The 23,253-nt window shown below is 30.5% G+C and overlaps 1 long non-coding RNA gene across 2 annotated transcripts in view; it reads right to left on the reverse strand.

Moving 5' to 3' along the window:
- LOC107451852 (uncharacterized) overlaps positions 1-20,930 on the reverse strand; it is a 204,140-nt gene extending 183,210 nt beyond the window's left edge. The window contains exons 1-3 of one of the 2 annotated variants that reach the window (XR_015428582.1): positions 20,779-20,930; positions 8,292-8,415; positions 2,743-3,010 (exon numbers count right to left, since the gene is read on the reverse strand). This is a non-coding gene — a long non-coding RNA (uncharacterized LOC107451852). The remainder of the gene's footprint in view (positions 1-2,742; positions 3,011-8,291; positions 8,416-20,778) is intronic. The other variant, XR_015428583.1, reaches the window with a different exon arrangement.
- Between the last annotated feature and the right edge of the window lie 2,323 nt (positions 20,931-23,253).

Genomic DNA, 23,253 nt, shown 5'->3' on the forward strand with positions numbered 1-23,253 from the left:
AAAAATGAAAAGCAAAAAGTTTCTTAAGATTATTCTACTCAAAATTTTATAAAATAAACTAAAAGGCAAACTTAGCATCATTGCAGTGTTACATATTTTATTCGAATCTAATTCTAAAGTTGGATTGATACAACAAAAATCAAAGCAGAAATAAGACTGTTTGTTACTACTTTCTCGTGCAAGCATGGAAGGTTTTGTGATTTAGCCTATTTTTGTTGACAAGGGAAGCAAAAAGATCTAACATTGCCAAGAAATAAAATGCTTACTTAATCTATTTGAACGATCCCGGTAAGGCATTTTAAGTTTTCCGATTTATTTCTCCCTAGCTAACTTATCACTTCCAGTAATTTTTCTGATTATATTTAATAAGTTTAACTTACGTTTAAAAATTTAAAATATAGCCTGGAATGCTGCCGAGCCAGTTTTGATCCGCAGGCCGTAGTTTGGTAAACTAAAATCGTTCGATTTCATTATTAATATTATATATATATATATATATATATATATATATATATATATATATATATATATATATATATATATATATATATATATATATATATATATATATATATATATATATATATATATATATATATATATATATATATATACACCCTTGTGCAAATTAATTGAAACAAACTTTTTTTTCGTGTTTTTTAAAGAAGATGTTTTGGGGTTGTTTCGGTTACAATGGGGTTGGACCTTTGCAGCCTATTGACGGTATGATGCGTTCTGAGCAGTACATTACTATTCTGGGTAAAAAAGTTGTTCCAGAATTGAAGAAACGATACCCTGATGGAACAGGGATTTTTCAACAGAATTTAGCTCCTTGCCATACGTCCAAAATTGTCAAGAAATTCATGTCTGAGAATCAAATTGAGACATTGGAATGGCCAAGGAACTCTCCGGATATCAACCCAATTGAGAATCTCTGGGCCATATGCAAGAATCGCCTATTAAATATGGACTGTACAACTATGGAGAAGCTAATCGCGGCGTTAATTCATGTGTGGTACAAGGACACAAATATTATAAATGACAGTAAAAAATTAGTGGAATCCATGGCGAATCGTGTCCAAATGTTAATAAAGTGTCGTGGAGATCATATTATAAACTAAAAATTTTTGAGTTTGTATAAATTTAAATAAAATAGCATTTTCTGTTAGTTTTCTGAATTTATTGAGTTTGTTTCAATTAATTTGCACAAGGGTATATATATATATATATATATATATATATATATATATATATATATATATATATATATATATATATATATATATATATATATATATATATATATATATATACGCGTCGTCGTTCCCTCTTCTAAACAGAAAGAAAGAGGGTAATAAAGAAAAAACTTAGTACCATTGATCATTTCAACTAATAACAGGAATCTGATTTAATTTCTCATTTGTAAATGGAAAAGAAAAAAAAGCGTTGTGAGTAAATTCATACAGACAAAAATTGTGTCACACGAACGGTGATTCAATTTCAGCATACATCGATGACCTTTTTTAATAGTCACCAAAAAATCCCCAGAAAAGATTTACTGTACTTTCGCGTGCAAAGTAAATAGGACGCCCCGTAGTTTCCCACATTTTATGACTTCTTAGCACCTTCGGATGACCCTTGATGGGTGGGTGGCCTAATGCATCTTGTTTTAAGACCCTTCGCATGTCAATAGGCCATCTAGCACCTTCCTGGTCCTCTCCTTGGCATTGTGTGTGAATTAGACAATTTATTTATTTATTCAAATGATAATGATGCAAGATAACAAAGTCCTTATAAGGAGACTTCTCGTGTGACACGCTATATTAAGTCATATTTCTTACTTTTCTTCCCTTCTACCCCACCCTCCTCGTTATCACGTGATTGCTATCATGAGAAACTGTGGGTGCGCGGAACTTAATTACATTTCATGTATTATCAAATTACCAATATTTAGGAATCTTGCCCGAATAAAGTCTAGCGATGCCGTTATCAAACGATACTTGTCCTTCTCCCCTGATCGAAATTCTAAATCCCATATTCTAAATTTGTTCGATTCAGCCCATTCGCTTCGGTGGATGGAAAAAAAAGAGCACCGGTAAAAAAAGAATTAAAAAATAATACCGAAGAAAGCACCTTATTAGTAATTATATGTAGAGGTGCACTCCGTACCCGGTTTTTAGTCTCAAGACCCGGTACCGAGTATCCATACCCGGCCAATTTTACCGGTCATCTATTGCTGGGCAATACTTATTTATGTTCGATACGATCATGCATCAGTTTCTTAGTGATGAAGCCATAACCAGTTGAAAAACGACATATTTTACTTTGTGCAGAGTTTCAATTTAAAGGGAGCACTAGAAAAGTGGACACTTTTTCCAGACAGAGTATATATTAAATATGTACTCTGTCTCTTAACCGAATATATATTAAATATATTCGGTTAAGAGAGGTGACTGCTTAGAAAAGAGACACGTAAATTTGGAATTTAACGTTGAAATCTTCTTTTAATATAAATTTATATGATAGTTAAATAAATATCAAATTAGAAATAGGGAATTATTGATATTTATTTAAAGTAAATAAAATCAGAATTCAAAGATAAAAAGATAATTGTTGAAAAGATTATATATATAAAAAATTAAAATAAGGTGTTTATGGATCACTATATCTCATGCAAGAGTGTGTATATAAAATTAAGAAAATGATAAAAAGAAGCCAGGAAAAAAAGCAGCCATTACTTACCCCAGCGTCTATCTTCTATTTTTATGGGCTGTCAAAGTGTGGAGGTAGAAGTGCCGCAAACGACTATCTGTCCATAGATAGGGCATTTGCAAAACGAAGAGAGAAGCGCGGGCCGTAATTGCAAAATTGTCTCAACACTTGTCAAAGGGCCCATCATTAAAAAAAAGTCAATCTCAAATTATCTTCGATCACCAAAAGACATCTGCCTTCCTTGTTTTATGGATGTGAGCCTCATCATCAGAGTCCAGCTGCTCATTTCTCAGATAACCTATATGCAGATTTCAAGAAATATCAATTGGAGAACGCTTGGAGATTCAACTTTTTTTTTTGAAAACCTGAAATGAAGCTTTTAAAAACAAGCAGTTTGATTTTCCAAATCCAAGTAATTAAATGCAATTTTTTAAAGTATCAGGTTTGAAAAATCAATTCGAACGTTTGAAAAATATAAACTAATGCAAGCTTTTAAAAAATTCGAATATAAAAGCAATTAAAACTCAATTTGATAAATAAAAACAATCCAAAATCAATACAAACTTTTAATAAATCAATAACTAAAAACCAATTTAATTTTTCTAAAAAAAATTTACTCAAACTTTCAAATAAACAACTTTTTTTTAACACAAATTCACACTGTTATCAAAGGTAAAACTCGATTTTAAAGTTTCATATTAGACGGAACTTTTAAATAAATTTTTCATAAAACTAAGTTTTTCACAGAGATAATAAAAAGAATATTTCAGGATAAGGCGATTTAAATTTAATTTTTTGAGAGTTCAAGTTTTCATTAAGTTCTTCCTATTTGAAATTTTAAAAAAGAAATATAATTTTTCACAACAGTTGAATTCCAGTCTTAGCAAATTAAAGATAGCTTCAGTTCAAATGAACTTTTTGAAAGTATTTTAAAAGAATTTTTTAATCGATACAGCATTTGGTTAACATCAATTCCCGATATTATCGAAACAAAGTATCAATAGAACTCAATACTATCGAAACGAAGTATCGATATTATTCAAAACTAAATTGCGACTTAGGTTTTAGCCTATTGTTATCAATATCAATATATTTTTAACGATACTGATATATGTTTTAGTAAGTCCTTTTTGTAAGTTTTGGTAATGATGTAAGTAACTACGATTGGCAAAAGCGATAGCTTGAACAAAGCATCTCCAAAAAGAAATGAATTTACTAGCTTCTTATGATTCTGCTACATCAGAATTCAAGTATTTAATCAGAAAAATTAAGGTAGCAACTATATCCAATCAAAGTATAAAACTGATTTAAACAAATTTTAGAATAAAAAATTTTAGGATAAAAAATTTAAAATGATAAGTAAAAATGAAAAAGCGCTAAAAGCAGCTAATACCAAATTTGTCTTTTGTAAACAATTTAAATAAAAAGTTAGAAACCAAAAATAAGCAAAACGAAATTTTAAAGATATGTTAGCAAAAACAGCACTTCATCAGGGGGCACACTGGTGCCCTTCTGTAGTCAGTAGTCAAACCAAAAGCTGACTGTGCCCCCGAAGCCTCATATTGGAAAAACTAAATAAGAAAATCAAATATTGAAATAAAGATTAAAATCCAATGCTACACAAAAATCACAAGTTAAAAGTACACTAAGAAAACACTAGTAAAGACGCGCCTACATACATAAAATACAAAGTAAGGAAATATAAAGATACTATGATACTATATTTATATGAAATATATATCGTTAAAATTTCGGTTTGCTTTCCTTTCGTTTCGAATTTATTATTCAAATTATTTAAATTGCTCGTAGCAACTATATTGAACTCGGTAAAATAAAAAAATTAATTTTTAGTAGCTGTAATATTTAATTGATTTCTGTTTATAATATTGGAATATTCAATTGCTCATCGTCAACAGTTTATCTCAATCCTTATAAGCCACAGTCAACAAGTCTCATTTGGTGGCATAATTTGACCAGAGTACTGCATTTTTGACATGTGACATAAGTTGTTATGAACAGGAATAACAAATATACAGGAAAATTTTATTGAAAATTATTTATACCAATCTGATATGAATCAATATTATCGATATTTAAGAATTCCTAATTGCAGCGTAAAAGTTGCAAAATTTTGCTCAAAACATTTCTTTAATTTTTATGCGTGTTAACTAAACATTAAACGGATTAAATTAAACGATTTTCAACAGAAGAGTTAGAGTATAAATAATCAGCGATGTTAAGCGGATCAACGATTGCTGACAATATTGGTTCACATGAGATCAACGTAATGGTTCCAATGATTGAGAACAAAGAAATTCTATTTGGAAAACGGAAATATTTCATTCCTCTTCAGAAAAGTTCCTCATCGCACTTGAGAAGCTGGAAATAAAATTTACTTCCAAGGAGCATGTTTGACAAAGAATTAATTGGAATTGGTAAAAGAGATGAGAGGAATTTAATCTGTTTGTCGCGTATGATATTAGATCGAATGTTTTCTTCTCGATCACGTGATCTTCTTTTCCACCAACGGAGGATGGCAGTTAATCTCTTTTGCAAAGTTGTGTGCGATGAGCTTGAGTGTGTAAGGATATCGAATCTCCTACTTTAAAATAATCAGATGTTTAATATACAAGAGTTACGTCAGTTTTTCTCGTAATCACTAGAGATGGTTGCAGTTACACGGGTTTTTTTTTTCTTTCGAAATTCCCATAAGGTGAATGCATTGGTTGCATTCCAAAGTTAAATAAGAAATTTATTGATTTTTATTAGCCTTAAAATAAATGGAGGAAAAATTAAAATATATTGTCCCGACTAAAAATAGAACTAAAAATCATGTTTTTGAACTTGATACGCATGGACTTGAAAACCTTAAGAAACCTCTGTGATCTGAGAACTGTAATTAGTTCAGATAACAACAATAAAAATTTAAGTTAAAAAACTAATACTGTCAACTAGTAGATGCTTAAAGAGACATCGATAAATGTAGTCACACTTGCAGGGAAAGGAAGGGATTCCTGAAATTGTGACAGTTTGCGACAAGGGAGGTGGTGACTACAAGCCCAGTATCTCAAATTTTGGTTAAAATAAAAATATCTAATAAAATATCTAAATCCTCGACGATTCGACCCTTATGACATGGTGCATTATCCTGTTGGTAAACACCATCCCCCGCAGGAAAAACTGTTGCCATGAATGGGTGAACTATGTTCAAGTAGCTTACAGACGCCAGGCATTGTTCTATGAGGATTACGGGTCCTAATGTGCCCCATGAAAACATTGTTCCTGGGCGAGAAACCATGAAAACCTGGACGAGCCCATTGTTATAGATGGAGGGTGGTCATAATGTAATGGCTCTGCGGAGTATATATATATACACTGGTTATCATAAATTAAGGAAAAATCACAAAAATAGCGATAACTCTTTCAAAAGTAAGCCAAACCGTGCAAAATTTGCATATGTTGTCCACTAAGAGTAGCTGAGTAAAATTGCAATATGCAAATTAGTGGCGCTGCACTCGGCTTACGTCATCTGCCTGGAGCATAAAAGTCCAAGTTTGAGAGAAAGCACACAAATTTTACTGTGATTGCGACATTGAAAATCTGAGATAGCCAATTCGTAATAATGACCTCTAGGCATCATTTGCCTGAAGAACTACGATGGAGAGCCATCGGGAGACTAGAGGCAGGGCAGAGTCAATCAGAAGTGGCCAGATGGCTAAATGTGAGTCCATCTGTGGTTCATAGACTTTGGAGGCAATTTCAAACCACAGATTCGGCATCTAGGAGGTTCAGTCAAGGATGGCCAACTGTTACGACCAGTGCCGATGACCGATATTTGACATTAAGTGCACGCAGGAATAGAACCGCTACTCCGACACATCTTAGATCCTCTCTTGCTGCAGCCACCGGAAGGTTGGTGTCAACGTCAACTGTGCGCAGAAGGCTCCACGAAGGTGGTCTGTATGCGAGACGACCAGCCATTTGCGTGCCGCTCACATCACGCCATAGGAGAGACCGTTTGCAGTGGGCCCGACAACATGTCCACTGGACGTCAGATCAATGGAGGCCTGTTCTCTTTACGGATGAGTCCAGGTTTAGTCTAGAAAGTGACAGTAGACGTTATTTGATATGGAGAGAACCTGGGACCCGTTATCATCCATCAAACATCCGTGAAAGAGATGCATACGGAAGAGGCAGTGTCTGTGTTTGGGGAGGCATATCCTTAGGAGGGCGCACATACCTCCATGTCTTTCCAAGGGGAACCGTGAATGCTCAGGTTTATCGAGACAACATCCTTGATGCTTATGTGCGCCCATATGCCGGGGCAATTGGTGATTGCTTCCTGTTACAGGACGATAATGCAAGACCACACAGAGCTCGCATTGTTGATGATTATCTTCAACAGGAAACAATTACTCGCATGGAGTGGCCAGCTCGATCCCCGGACTTGAATCCTATCGAGCACGTTTGGGATGCTCTAGGGAGGCGTGTATCTGCCATCAATCCGCCCCCTCAGACCCTTGCCACGCTTGCAACTGCTTTACAAGAGCAATGGCTCTCACTTCCTATTGAACTGATAGACCGCATAATTGAAAGCATCACACATCGCTGTTTGTGCTGTATTGCTTCTAGAGGCAATCATATTCCATATTAAAGGTACTTTTTCTATTGCAAACCGATACTTCCAATTTGTTTATTTTATACATGTGCTAATTTCTATACTACTATTAATGTCTGATAATTTCTTTTTATGTTGTTTAATACCTTACTATGTGTTGTATATTGTGGGTAAGTTTCATAAAATTCCATGTGTAATTTCTTGAGTTATCGCGATTTTTGTGAATTTTCCTTAATTTATGATAACCAGTGTATATAACCAACATACTTTTTTTTGTATCGTATTTGTGTTATCTCTTTGTCGGGAAAAGTTGACCACCTAACCAGAGTTTCTCTGAATTCAAATTCTGCACAAAGTAAAATATATCGTACCTTAACTAGTTATAGCTTCATTACTAAGAAACTTTTTTAAACGGTGCTCTTTTTTTCCGTCCACCTAAGCGAATGGGCTGAATCGAACAAATATAGAAAAGTTGAATATGGGCTGAGTTACCATTTTTATAGATGGAGGGTGGTCATAATGTAATGGCTCTTCGGTGTATGTATATATATATATATTAAAAAAAATTTTAAATTTTATTTCATTTCAAATTTTTTTTCCTTCTCTTTTCATTAATCGTAAACCCAAAAGTGGGTCGGCTGTTCAAAGACGGTTACAAAATGTAAAATATTTGCTCTGTGCATTCGGCTAGGTTAACATCAAAGTTCATGTGTTATACAAGAAACCAATAAAAAATGACCAAGCTGGTCACCAAAGGCAGCTATTTCAGTAAATATTTTTTTTTTAAAAATTAGAAACAAGATCCTGGATAATTAAGTAGACTTTTTTTTAAATAAACATTCTCTACTGAACAATTCTGAATTTTTTTAAAATAAATTCTTTGATAAGTTTGTTAGCCGGAACAGTTTGCTGTTCAACCTTCAGAAGTTAAAAAAATTTATTTTTAAGAACGTTTACTTACCCAACATGATTCATTGAGATAATTCTTTTACCATTCTTCAGTTCAAGACGAAATCAATGAAAATGGAATCAATCAGAGCCTCAACACCTGGACAGACACGATTTTTGTTAAGGCACCCCAACACCTAATGTAAATAAAAATGGTTTGAAATTTACAATACGTTTCCAATAAGTTATTGTGTGTTTAATCTTGGGTTAAAACAGTGTTATGAATCTGAACTTTTAGTTAGTTACATTAATTAATTAATATATTAAAAAAAGTTCAATAAAATTCACTTGAATTTACTTAAACTGAGTAAAATAATACGTATTGATAGGCAAATTAAAAAAAATACTGTTAAACAAAATAATAAAATATTTTTTTAAAAATGTTTTCACTTTAAGTGCAGTTATAAAATCATACAGAATAAAATAATATTTTCAGAATACAGACATGAATCTAACAACTGTTTTTTACCAAACAAAAATATTTAATAGATCATTTTTAAAAGAGTTTAAAAACAAAAAATAACAAAAAATAACAAAAACAAATATATATATATATATATATATATATATATATATATATATATATATATATATATATATTAAATGCTCTAAACTCCAATTTTAAAATATATTTTGTGTGTGTAGCTAGAAACCTAACTCAAAAGACAAACAACAGGGTTATAAATAATTGCTACATAAAAAAATTTTTTTCGTTTATTAGAAAAAGTCTATTAAATTTCAAAAGTTTCATTAAAAAAAACCTTTTTTTCAGAGAAATGGAAGGTTTTTTTTAATTCTTGTTGTCAAAGAGGGACAGGCCCAAAATCACCAAAAATTGTGATTATGAATTATCTTAAAACGGCCTTTAACAGTTATTAATTATCGACTCTATGCTACACCTTAAGAAAAATCGAGTCAACTTTGAGCCATGGTATCAGTACGTTGAATCATAATACGGTACCATTTTACTGGAACCTTAATAAGGGTTTAAATTGAATCATGGAATCGTAGTATTCATGAAACCATAGTACAGTGAAGTTAAGGAAACTTCATAAGGTTCTCTTTAGACCAGTCCAAAGGATGCGTCAAATTTGAGCGATAATATGGTTTAACAAACTCGAAAATTTAACAATGTTGAAGAGGAAAAATTCATTTTCTTTTTTATTATGATTCATACAGTAAATAATGTAAATAGCATTACAATAGATATTCTCATTTAATAAATAAGTAAGGTTTAAAACTACTACCTCAGTTTTAGAACAGAATCAAAGTGCGGTGCCTAAATATTAGTAAAAATGCCCCTGTTTGATTTATTTTCTTCTTCCAAAACTATAAACCACTCTTTCAAACCTGCCAATTCCGATGAGTGTTATCTCTATCATACCTACCCAAGTCAAAATTCTTGATGGTTCCATTAAAAAAATTTGATGTTTTATCTCGGTTTCAAGGTCATTCATGATGGTCCAACACCATTTGATGGTCACCATCATCCAACATTTTCCATTATTATGCATTCATGGTTTTTGATATGCCAACAAACTTCCATCATTTCATGATGGAAAATGCTACTTTAATACTATGATGGTTAACCATCAAGAGAAATTTGATTCTCATAGACCAACAATCCATCATGATCCGTGATGGTTCCAACTATACATTTCGATGATGGTTTAATGGGAATTCTTGTTGGTTCTCATTAATAAACCATAAAAGCAATTCGTTTTTTTTAATGTTGGACCATCATAAATCAGTTCTACATTGGGATGGTGGTGGTTCATGATCGTTCCAACATTTGATTTCTAAGATACTATGATGGAACTTAGCGATGGTTTAACATGAACAAACCATCAAAATAAGCTGCCATTCTTTTGTCGGACCATCGTAAATCAGTCCGAATTCCTACATGGAGTGGTGGTTACGCATGTTGGTTACCATCAAGAAATAGAATGGTTCATGATGGAATTATTGATGGTTACCATCAATTTATGTTGGTCCCATTAATGGAAAACATCAAAAATTTTGACTTTGGTATGTATTGAAACTGTTTAATGATGATTATTATCGTTTTTTAGTATTTTTTCTTACTCAAACTAAATTTCATCGCCTGAAAACAAAATAGTTTTCAAGATAATTGACTGAATCTGTCAAACTACTGCATAAAAAGTTAAATGTTTTGTTATTACAATGAAAAATTTTAAAAAATTCATTCATCATATTACGCAGCTTTTTAAAAAAAATCTTGAAACTTTTTCTCCTTTTATAAGAAAAGCTAAAATAATTTTCCACCTATGAAAGGTGGCCATAAGGAAGGCCTCTTAATTTAGAAAAGAGCAATTACGCCAAATCTATTCTTATCTTTCTCCACTAATAGAAGCAGCAAATGATCAATCATAATTTCACTGCTTTTTAATCGCCGCTCATTTCTACAATTGGTTCAATTACTGAATTGCAATCAAAATACGTCAAATTGTCGGATGCGTCATAATCCGAATTCAGACGCCCCTGTGATATGTTCAAGCAGACTTTTAAAAGATAAGACATAATTGCTAACAATTCACAGATTAGAACACATCTCTTTTAAAGCTCACTCGGTGAGTGAGCAGGTGCGAAGCTCCCTTCTGTGGAGGTCCGAATAAAAACGTTCTAAAATTGAATACGATTGTGGTATTAGATAATAGAATCTTTCATTTGTTAGGAATTCTTTAATTTTATTAACTTAAAATTAGGTGATTGTGAATTTTAATTATTTCATAGCATTATAGTAAGTCTAGTAGATACAAAGAGTAAAATAAAAGAGTGAACATTCTGAATAACTTTAAATCTAATGATCGAATTTCAACTTACTAAGACCCAGTCCTTATGGTTTGAGAACCTAACTTTAACTATGCTAATTAATGATCGAAATCGATCGAACAGTTCTTGAGAAATCAAATTTTAAATATGCTATTTTTTTAAAAAACAGTCTGATGACTCAGAAACATTTTGAGCAAATTTGTTCAAATTTTGTTTATGCTGATTGAAATTACAATTTTTTAAAAGAAGATGTGAAAATTTATGTACCTTTTAATTCAAATTTTCCCGACTATTAAAAAAGAAAATAATAAATAGCAATAAATAATTATTAAAAACCATTTATTGCTATTTATTATTTTATTTTTAAAAACTATTTTTTGTTTCAAATTATTGTTGAAGAAAACCAAATTTTATAATTGTGTGCAAAAATTTCCTTAAAAACTTCTTGAGATAGAATGATACTCTCTTGACCAAAATATCGGGACCATACTTTCCAGTTTACCAAAATATAAGGACTATATTTTCCAGTTTATCAAAATATAAGCACCATATTTTCTAGTTCATACTATTAAAAAATAAAATAATAAATATTAATAAATGATTATTACAAACTTATTTTTCGTATGAAATTATCGTTGAGTAAATACGTTGGAATATAAATTTTCTACACGAGGGTTTTTAAAACCTTTCATTCATATAAAGTCAAAATTCTTGATGGTCCCATCAAAAAAAAATTTAATGGTTTATGTTGGTTTCAGTGTGATTCATGATGGTCCAACATCATTTGATGGTCACCATCACCCAACATTTCTCATTACGTGTTCGCAGTTTTGATATGCCAACAGAGTTCCATCATTCCATGATGGATACTTTAATTCTATAACCATCAAGAGAAGTTTGAATCTCATAGACCAACAATTCATGATGATCTATGAAGGTTCATGATGGTCCCAACTATACATTTCCATGAGGGATTAATAGGAATTCTTGTTCATTCTCAGCAATATAGCATGAAAACAATTTGGGTATTTTAATAATAGACCATCATAAATCAGTCAGAATTCCTACATTGGGATGATGGTGGTTCATGATCGTTCCAACATTTGATTTCTAAGATACTATGATGGGAATTCCTGATGATTTAACATAAACAAACCATCAAAACAAGTTGCTATTCTTATGTTGGACCCTCATAAATCAGTCCGAATTCCTACATTGAGATGATGGTTACTAATGTTGGTTACCATCAAGGTCTATTAATGGAAAACTTTCAAAAAATTTGACTTGGGCGTAATCTGTTTTTTATTTTATTTTTTTTATTTTTTTTTTAGAAAAATTAATATGTACTTTTTAAAAAAAAATGTAAAATAGAAGTGTAATTTTTATGTTCTAAAACAGTTACGATAGGAAGTGAAAAAGTGTTAGTTGTAAACTTTTCTTATCATTTCAATTGAACTAATTAGCATGATAATAATAAAGCAATTTACAAATACAGTCAAACCCCGCTATAGTGAACCTTCAAGGGTCCGAAATTCCGGTTCACTATAACCGGGAGTTCACTATATCCGTTACGCAGGCAATTTCACTAATGGTTCCCAAACTCCTCCCTTTTATTACATTATATTCATATAAATGACTGAAAAATATTATGTAGTAGCAAAAAATGTGTTATTTTTCATCACTCTTCGTCTTGCGTACAAATAAAAATTTGTAATCTTTAGCTGATGAGCAATCCTCAACATCAGATATGGAAACACTTCCCGACTCTCAGATAATTTTTCCTGAATTACTGTTATTCCGCTTTTTGAACCTGTCTAACCTGCCATTCGAGCTCATAAAAGTAGTTTCTATAGATGGTTTTAAAAATCGGCATATGTATTTATTTTGATGTAGAAATTTCAAAATTATTACAAAGAAAATGGGGGGGGGGGGAAATCAGTCGAAGACAGAAAAAAGTTCATTATATCCAACTTCCTCACTTTTTTGGTTCACTATATCCACTAAAAATAACATTATACGTGCCAAGGCACGGGACCGAGCATTTCGTTCACTATAAGCCGTGTTCACTATAGCGGGGTTTGACTGTATATTGGTAAAATCCAGTCTAGCTTTTCAAGACACAAAGCTTTTCCCCCCTCATCTTAGCTTTACCAATATAAATTTATACTTTCGGAGTGTTCATCATTTCAGAACCTTTTCTGCTTTGATTTTAAAAGGATAATAATATTAAACTTGAAATTGGCAATAGATTATTCAGGGCTAATAGATGTTACCATTGCTTACATTTCAAGCTTCAAGACAAAAATAAATACTGGTACAACTCTAATTAGACTTATCATAGTGTATGATTGTTAATGCTGATCACTAACAAATACAAATGAAGACATATTTTTAATCTTTGAAAGAAAAATTTTTTGTAGAATATTTAGCCCAATTCGAGGAAATAATAATTTTTTTTAGCCATGAAATCATTAGAAAATGCAAACAATATAGTATTGCATCAAATATTACAGTATCAGATGAATTTGGCATATTTTTAGATGTGACAACTCGAAAGCTGTTAACCTTTAAAAATTGCAAGTGTACTAGGTGCCAGAAAAAGAGGACATCCTAGAACAAGATGGGTGGATTGTGTAAAGACAGGCCTCAAGACATTGGAAGTAAGGAAACCATAGCGCTGATCGGAATCGGCGGAGAAAGCTTATTGAAACGCTCTTGGCCTCTAATAGTCTGTAGTGCATTTGAAAAAGGAAAAAAAAGACAGTTGTATCAGTATACATTATTCAATTACTTTGAGAAATGCATTGAATTTTTGTCTTTCTAAAATATACTACGGGGGCAGTTTAATTATGTTATTTTTAATGCGAAAGGGCACTGTAGTTTTTTTCTCATCTTCATGTAGCTGAAATTGCTACTAGGGGTACAGACCCAGTCAGATTTTTCTGATAATAATATATTACCAATATATTATGATCCTTTACGATTGGCCATGGGGATCTTGGAGCTTAAATCTGGGGACGAACAATGGACACTGACCGCATTTACTTCCCAGACAAAGTGGTACACATCTATCTATGGCTGGGTGGTCAGCAAGCCACCACCAGGTATAAAACCCAAGTGCTTCAAAATAACTCAACGCTTTAACCACTGCCCCATAATAAACATTTAATAACTTTAACCTAACCTAAAAAACATAACTTTAATTCTATTTTTAGATGCTCAAGAAGTCCATTTTTACTTTTCAAGTTGAAAAAATTAAATCAAAAATGCTTCAGTTCACACTCGAATCAGAATGAATTACACATAGTTACATTAAACTCATTATACATTGACAACTCAGTAATCATTAAACTCAATATACATCAATAGTACATTGTTTTAAAATAACATTAAGTGCAGAGTTGTTTCTTTTTTTCTTCTTTGCATCTTTATATCTTTATTTCTTAGTCGTATAATAAACATCGATATCTTCTTAAAGAAAGAAGATATACAACCTATTCACACATAAACTGAAGCATAAGAATCAAATTGATTTAATCCCATGTTTCAAGTGGTATTCATCATTGGCTTTAGCAGGGATTATAACAAATTTTTATCGCATGTATTGAATCAATAATTCTCTTTCCCAACTTTTATCAGTTACCGATTTCTTTATTAAAGAGGTCAAAATATGTTGGAAGAATTAATAAGCCAATTTGTCAAACCATTATCTGTGCGTTAAGTGTGTGCGATTCAAGCAGATGGCAACCGAAAGATTCGTTGACGTTATAATTATAATACACAGAAGATATATTCTTGCATAATACTCCTTATTACACCCTAATATAAAAAAATAAATGATAGATTTCGGAATTTCGAAGATCTTGGTGATAAAGCAACGAAAAGGCAAAATTTTTATTAATGGATAATTTTTTAGTTCTTGTCGTTTATTAATTGCAGTATGATGACAACTTCATCGTGCCTTCAGCGTAGTAATTAATAAAGTCTTTCAGATATCATTGGATATAATCGATTAGCGTTTCAAAAGCCAGCAAAAGAAAAGCAGAGATTTTAAAACTTATTTCGTTTTTTACACTCCGCGTTACGTAGGCTATTTGGAAAATCCTGCTTCCTGCAAAAGACTGAGGCTACTTTGCAACTCTACAGGCTAATTATCAGTATTTACTAATAAGCCTGACAATTTTAGATATATTACAATGAATTTACTTGCATTTAGGCTTATTACAGAATATATCTCTGATTGCTTGATCACACTGATTTATTTCAAGCCGTTTTTATGATCCAATAAGGCTTATTGTTATGAGCCTAAGAAACTTCAGGCTGATTAAGAAAATTTTTTAAAATTTTCAATACTTAGTTCATTCTGATTAAATCTGATTGATCTGATTAATGGTTAGTATCACTAACAGTCTAATCAAAACAACTGAACAGAAGCTTTTTTTTTTTTCAAATAGTGATGTAAAAATGGATATTCAGAAATTTAACGATGAAGGTTAAGGGTAACATTTGGCAATTTCACATCTTAGCAGTTTTGTCAACGTGGCCTTACAAACTTGAATATTTGTTACTTGATACAAACTTGAATACCAGATTTAAAAAATTTGATGTTTATGAGATTTATTTTTAATAAAAACGATTTTTTTATGAAAAGTAAATCAATATGAGATTTATTTTTACAGAAAATTAATAATTAAAAATTCTCATTTCATTAAAGTTACTTTAATGAAATGAGAATTATTAATATTTATTTTTACGTAATTATAATATTTTATATATACACAAAAAAGTCTTTGAGAGATTCGATTTCAGGATTAAATCAAAGTAAAAAAAAGTATGCAGTGTGTGTATGCATTGCAGAGTCACAAAATTAAACTTTTTCTCAAATTTTAAAAACTACTGTCAATAGAGAAAATTTTAAAATTTAATTTCTCTTCAAATCCACCCCTTTACCCTCACTGGTCCCTTTTTAGACCCACCTGGTGGTATTCGGTCATTCAACTAAGCTCTCCCCTCTACCCCTTCTGTAAAAAAAAGGACGAACTTGTGTCCCTTAAGCGTGGGCCTCATCAGTCGCATCCTGCTCTTTCAACAAATAAAGCTGCAATTATAGGAAATAAAACATGGGTAGTAGCTCCTCTTCCATGAATTACGACCCATTCTGATCTAGTTTTTCTCCTTCATCACGCATGCGCACTTTCTTAGAAGATATATTAATTAATGGAGACGGATCAGTTGTAAAGAATTTTTTTTTCTTCAATTGTTGGCGGTTTCTGTGTGTGTATCTTAAAATCTAATGTGTACTATGGACGAGTTCGGACTCGCTTTTGGAGGTTCAAGCCCGAGATATAGGTCGGATAAAGACAAAATTGTTCGCTCTTGACGTTTGAACAAGGAAATTAGTAAATTAAAACCTATAAAAACATTCTTTTTTGTAATTAAATTCTTTTTTATCACTAACCTGTAAAAGAAAAAAACGAAAAGAAAAACTGTAACTCTAGCCTAAATAAAAGTAATTTTGACAATTAGTGCTAGCCTCACAAAAGAAGTAGCAGATCGCTGTAATTTTCTGTACTTCATAAATTTTAAATTTTTATTTCTAATAATTGAACCAAACGTTTATTTAATAATAGTAAGAAATTTTATGAAAATTTTATCATGAGTCCGCGTTGGGCCCGGATACGGGCTGAGCCCATTTAATCTCTAATGTTTACTTTAAGAAACACTCATAATTTTAATTTTATTTTATTTTATAACCGTCGTTGAACAGTCGACCCAATTTTTGGGTTTACGACTGCTAATGTTAAACTCAGTGCATTTGTAATTTTGAACCCCATCCAGAAGACAAGGGAACTCCTGGATCAAGTATTGGGAGACATTTGCCTTCGTGGAGGACTTTTTGATGGACCTAACCTGCATTTGAGTTACAAGGAGAAAGACCACGGGAACCTCCCATAGTAACGCGGACGGCAAAGGGACTCTAATCCATAATCCGTCTACCACTGAGGATATTTCACGCCAGCACTGTGGTCGGTACAAGCCGGATGCGGATTTGTATCGACCTGTCTTCGCTGGGGTTCGAACCCGGTTCACCTCATTGGAAGGCGAATGCTCTATCCCCTGGGCCATAATTTTAATTAAGATTCTAAGCAAAAATAGATATAACTTTGAGCTATATAGTCTATTCAAGGAAGCTGATATCAACGAATACATCAAAATAAGTCGCTTAAAGATTGCTGATCACATCTGTCGAACGGACTCTTATTCCTTGACATTTAAGATCTTCAATTACAAACCAATGAGAAATAGAGTTAGAGGCATGCCTAAGATCAGATGTGTGGAAGAAGATTTTAAAAACCTAAGAATCATTAACTGGAGAACAATCGTTAAGAGCAGAAGGGAGGAATGGTCTTGGGAAAGCTCAGGCCCACAAAGGGCTGTCATGCCAATAGAAAGAGAAGAAAGCAAAAAATAGTTATGATTCAGAAAGTTTTCTATTTTGTACTCGTGAAAGAATTATACAAACGTTATTTAATCGAAGCACTGGGTAGCGAATACTGCCAAGTACAAATTTTAAATAAATAGATCATGACCAAAATGAAAGAAAAAAAATTTATATATATATATATATATATATATATATATATATATATATATATATATATATATATATATATATATATATATATATATATATATATATATATATATATATATATATTATTAGTATATGGCAAAAAAAATTTGTTGTGGATTTGAAAATAAAATAACATTAAACATAAATTTGAAATTACCTAGTAATAAAAAATCATCAACTTGCTTTGCAACACGATGTAGTTATTACTTTAAAGGAATCCAAGCTTTATGAAATTAAAATAAAAAATTAAAATTGAATTGAATACTTGAATACTTGACTTTGTGACAAATATATTTTTACTTCATACATTTTCAGGATATACGATGATTAAAAAATCTGATTTTCTTTTAATTCTCTTTTTCTAAATATATTTTCTTTTGTTCTAAAATAAATATATATAAATTTTTTTCTAGATAATTTTATTTTTTTCTAAATAATAACAATGTTTTTTTTAATAAAATTTAGAAAAAAAATATAAGTATTTTTTTCTAAATTCTTTTTTTGCATTACCTGAGTTAAATTATTGAGAGGGTATTGCGTAAACAAAGAATTATTAAGTAATAATATGCATATTACTACAGAAATAATCTTGTTATGCATGAACATGTTATGAATAATCTAAATAATTAACTCTGTTTAAAATCGGCAGCATTAATTTTAAAAAAATAATTTTCGCTTCGATATTAATAGTTTAATTTAAATATTTTTTTAAAGAAAAAGTTAAGGAATTGAATAAACTAAAAAATTGAAATTGATTATTTTAATAATTTAATTTAAAATTGTTTACACCCTGATAGAGTAACAGCGTTATAAAAATAGTAACGCAGCGTTTGGTTCTAGAAGGGAGTTGTTTATTAAAAGAATTCGTTTTAAATTTCAACTGTGCAAATAAATTGTATTTAACAAATATTTTCTTACAATTTGAAACGTTAAATTAATCATGTATTTAATTTTTAAATGATTATACTTAGCTTTTAATTATTTGTAAATATTAATTACTTATAAATAAATAAAAATTTCATATAAATTATTTTAAAAACCATTTAAAAATAAAGTACAAAATATTAAGTATTTTTTTGTTTAAATATTTTTTTTACGTAATTATTTACACTCTGATAAATTTAAAAAATGATTTTAAATAATAACATAATTTTTTTATATTGTTAAATAATTATTAATATAAATTTTTTTTTTAATAATAATTTTTTTTATTATTTTTACATTAATAATAAAAAATATATTATTTAAAAATAAAGTACAAAAATATAATTTAATTGTTTTTTACATTAAAATATTTATTATATTTAGGAAACATAAAGGACAACTTCACGAGTACCGAACAACTTTCGAACTAATTATCGGATTTTCCCGAACTACGATTTAATAACCTGACCTTAAATTGGTTAATTATTAATGCATATGGCTTTCTTACGACGAAATTAGATTCTTGGCCTTCAGTATGTGGGGGGCACAAATATGGTTCCAATAGATTAGGCTGGAGAGCAGTCAAAAGTTAAAGTATCTTAATGCAAATTCTTTTGCCTATTTTCGCCATACCTCCGGAAGTAATAAAACAATTTTTAAAAAATTGCACAGAATTATAAAACTTGCTTATCTAAAGATAATTAATTAAAAAAAGATTAATTACAGAAAAAATATTTTTTAATTTATTTTTTATTTTACCTATTTCTCGTGAAGCAATTTTTTTAAAAAAATTAGTAATTTCCCCAGAAAAACAGCATACTACTTTTTTCATAAATTTTATCAACGTAGTTTTAAGCGATGAAATTCAGAATTTGTAGGGAAATGGTTAAATAGTTCAAAATTTAAAAATACGACTTCTCTGAAATATCGACTCAAATATTATTTGACCAATTTCATACATTTTTTTAAATTTTTTTATTTTGAATTGCATAGTTTAAAATGGTGTATAAATTCGTATACCTTACAATTTAAAAACTATGCTACCCCTCTTCATTTTGAAGAAAAGGAATCTAAATTCGTCGGGGAAAAAAAGTTAAGTACTTATTCAGAGAAAGTACAAATATTTAGTTCAATGTAAGCCATCATTTAGAAATGATGATTAGCATACAATTTAAAAAATAATTACGTTTCTAATTTTTGTTTTCAAATTCTAGAAGAGAAAAATAAAGATGAAAATAAGAGGAAATTTTAAAACGCAAATTAATTGATATAAAAAAAATCAAGGAAAAGCATTTGAAGGTCAAAATTCAATTTTTAACTACTTAAGTTTTAATAATTCATCTTTTATTCATTTTTGCAAGACTCAGTTATTTAAAAATAACAAAAACATTTTTAGAATTAAAAAAAAAACAATAGAAAGAGCTTTATATCATATATTTAACAAAAATACCACAAATTGTTAAGAGAATTCCGAAAATCAGTAATTTAATAAAATATCTATTAAATTTTGAATGATGAATTCAATTTTCAACATGAATCATATCAACACAAAGTTGATTTACATCTTAAATAAATAAACAACAGATTTAACGAGAGTTTGCAATAAATTAATTTTAGTTTGCAATAATATCATAAACAAAAATATTTTAAATTGATTTCCTATAATTTAAATATTCAATTAAGATATTGAATTTTTCAATAAATAATAATTTATTTAATCAGTCTGAATTAATAATTTAAATCAATATCCTATCTTGAATTTCAAACACAATACAAAGCTTTTAAATCATAAATTTATAGCAACTTTTTCTTTAAAATTTTTTTTAATTAATAAAATATTCATTTTTATTTAAATTACTCTCGATATAAATTATTTATTATGATAGTTTTACAGTCAGATTAATATGGACGAGCTAATTTGTATCTGATTTTAAATAGAGCTGCAAAATAAGTGAGATTTTACAACGAGAAAAACATAAACAAACTTTAAGCCTAAAATTCGAACATCGCTACACATAAGCCGGAGAAGAAACCTCTCGACACGGCATGAATATTTGGATGTTACGTCGACTTACGTCCATCCAAAAACAAAACGTTTGTTTGTAAACAGAAAACGATCTATCCATACTACTTAATAAAATGAACTCACCTTCATCTTAGGATAAAAATTGCAGACGATTCTTGAAATTGCAAACGATTTAAATTCCATAATGTGGCAGCTTCAGTGAAAAAAAATAAGCACTTCCGAGAGCACGATAAAGCGGCATCTGGCTGTAGAGTTGAGTGTGGTGTTCGCGCAGTGACGTCAGAATTGCGTCATTTTTTTTCCTACCCTTCTCTCTTTTTCAGAACTTATTTTTCTCTCCTACCCCTAACCCTATCCCTTGATGTACCCCTTTACAGACTAGCTCACCCCTTTCTGTGGGCCTCTGATATTCTTAGACCCACCGTGGGATTTTTACCGTTTCTTAGGAAAGAAAAAGAAATCCCTTTTTTTTTTCCTTCATCAAAAGATGAATAAAAAATATCTTACTATTATCTCAGAAGGGAAAAAAATCTTTTTATTTTTTCTGTTCTATTCTATATTTTATTTTTTGACTGAAAGAAAAGGAAGTTTCTTTCTTTTTTCTTTTTTTTTTTTGTGACTGCACCTCTAAACGCTATTGAACATAATTTATTGATTTTAAAATTTAAGGGGCTGACATAAAAAATAAAAAAATAAAAAATTTATCAATAAAGCAATGATAGGTTACAAATATACCTGTTTGTTCTACAGTTACGATACCAGATAGTTAGACAGACCATTAATATAGTAAAGATATATTTAAAGAATGTACATGAACTTAGAAATGTATATATCTGATAGATTTAAATTTTGAGTGTATTTATTTTTGGCTTATCATATGAAGTCGCCAATAGCTCATTAGTGTAAAACTAGTAAAATCTTAAAAATCAAAGCTTTTAAAAATCAGTTCCATACAAATAAATATATTTTTAGCATTTGAATGTTAATTTCTTCTTTTATTTTCTAAAAATAATCCCAAAACTTTTTTTGCAGTCCGGGTTTTGAATGATTTGAATCCCGTCACTGCAGAGATTAAAAATTCCTAGCCAATAATACGAGTATATCGCTAAGAAAACACAGTTTCGAATTCCAGTTCCAATTCGTATACTGCTTCCGACTTGGTAGATGTTTATGGGTTAAAATTTCTTTGTCATTGGGCTAACCATAGAAAATTTTCGTTGTTTTCCTTCTTAAGTAGCACAATGTTTCTCTCCGAGTTTGTCCAAACACGTGATCTAAGATTTTTCTTGTCTTCTGAGTTGGGTTTAAAGTTACAATGCAATGGAACTGAACACTGATTGCCACATATTAGATATGGAACTGATGTTCAACAATAAATATTAAGTAGAATAAAATACATTTAAGCAATTTTTTGTGGCAGTTTTTTTTTTTTTTTTTATATATTTCAGCTTTTACCTTAAATCCGACTTTCAATTGTTAACTATTGAAGCAGTAAATTTCACTTGATTATGCAATAAATATTAAGAATAATTTATCTAGCTTGGCTAGAAAATACAACAGACAAGAGAACTCCCGGAATGAGCATTGAGACAAACTAGCTTCCGTGCAGGCTTTTTATTGGAACAAGTGGAAAACCACGAAAACCTCCCGCTGTTAGACCGATGGTAAAAGAATTCTAACCAATGAGGCATCTTCCACTAAAAATATTTAACGTTAATATTGTGGTCAGCGGGATCAGCGCTAGGATTCGAACCTGGCTCACCTCACTAACGGGAGCGCGTTTCGTCTCTTGAGCCACCACTCTAAGCCGGTTTTATTTTAATTAAATAAGACACAAGTTTGGATCAAAGACATCGAAATAGCCACTCAGTCATGCCAGCCGAAATAGGCTGATCGAAAAATCAGCAACAGAGATCTCTTTTTGTAAACAACCACCGTACTTTTGCAATGCTCCAAACTAATTGAAATACTCCTCAGTATTTCCTAATCAGCCTGATATTTTCTGAGCTTACTGCCCTGAATCCACAAACCTTTATACTAACTAGAAAATACATTAGTTTTTTTTCTTAATTAGCCTGATTTATTACAGATAGCTGATAGTAAACCCAATTTAATGATAGCTAATTCTAAATGGCCTTTTTAAAGGTTTACTGCAAGAAGCCTAAACGAATTCAGTTTTGATGAGAAATTATTCGTATAGTTCTGAAATAGCCTAAGGTCATATAGGATTAATATAATGAACCTAAAAATACATGAGAGATTAGAAAATACAGGAGACTTTTTCAATTAAGCTAGTTCAATGCCGTTGAATATTTGCAAAGAGTGGGATTTCTCTATTAGCCAACAATGGAAATACTTCAGTAAAATAACGAATCTTAAATCAAATTTAAAAGGGCTCTATACCACGAGAGAAACCTATTATTGAAGAATTATGGAATGGGAATTTGTTTGTACTTTTATATTTTTCAGCATTTTAAATTTCGTGGTTTACGCTGCATTTTTTTTTTAATTTTTTAGCTGTCGTTGAACAGCCGACTCAATTTTTGGGTTTATGGCTACTAATGTTCAACGCCATAGCCTTGTAGTTTTTAACCCAAT

Source organism: Parasteatoda tepidariorum, chromosome 1 (genome assembly GCF_982258835.1).
Source record: "Parasteatoda tepidariorum strain Cologne lab strain chromosome 1, Ptep-v5.0, whole genome shotgun sequence".
Taxonomy (NCBI): domain Eukaryota; kingdom Metazoa; phylum Arthropoda; class Arachnida; order Araneae; family Theridiidae; genus Parasteatoda; species Parasteatoda tepidariorum.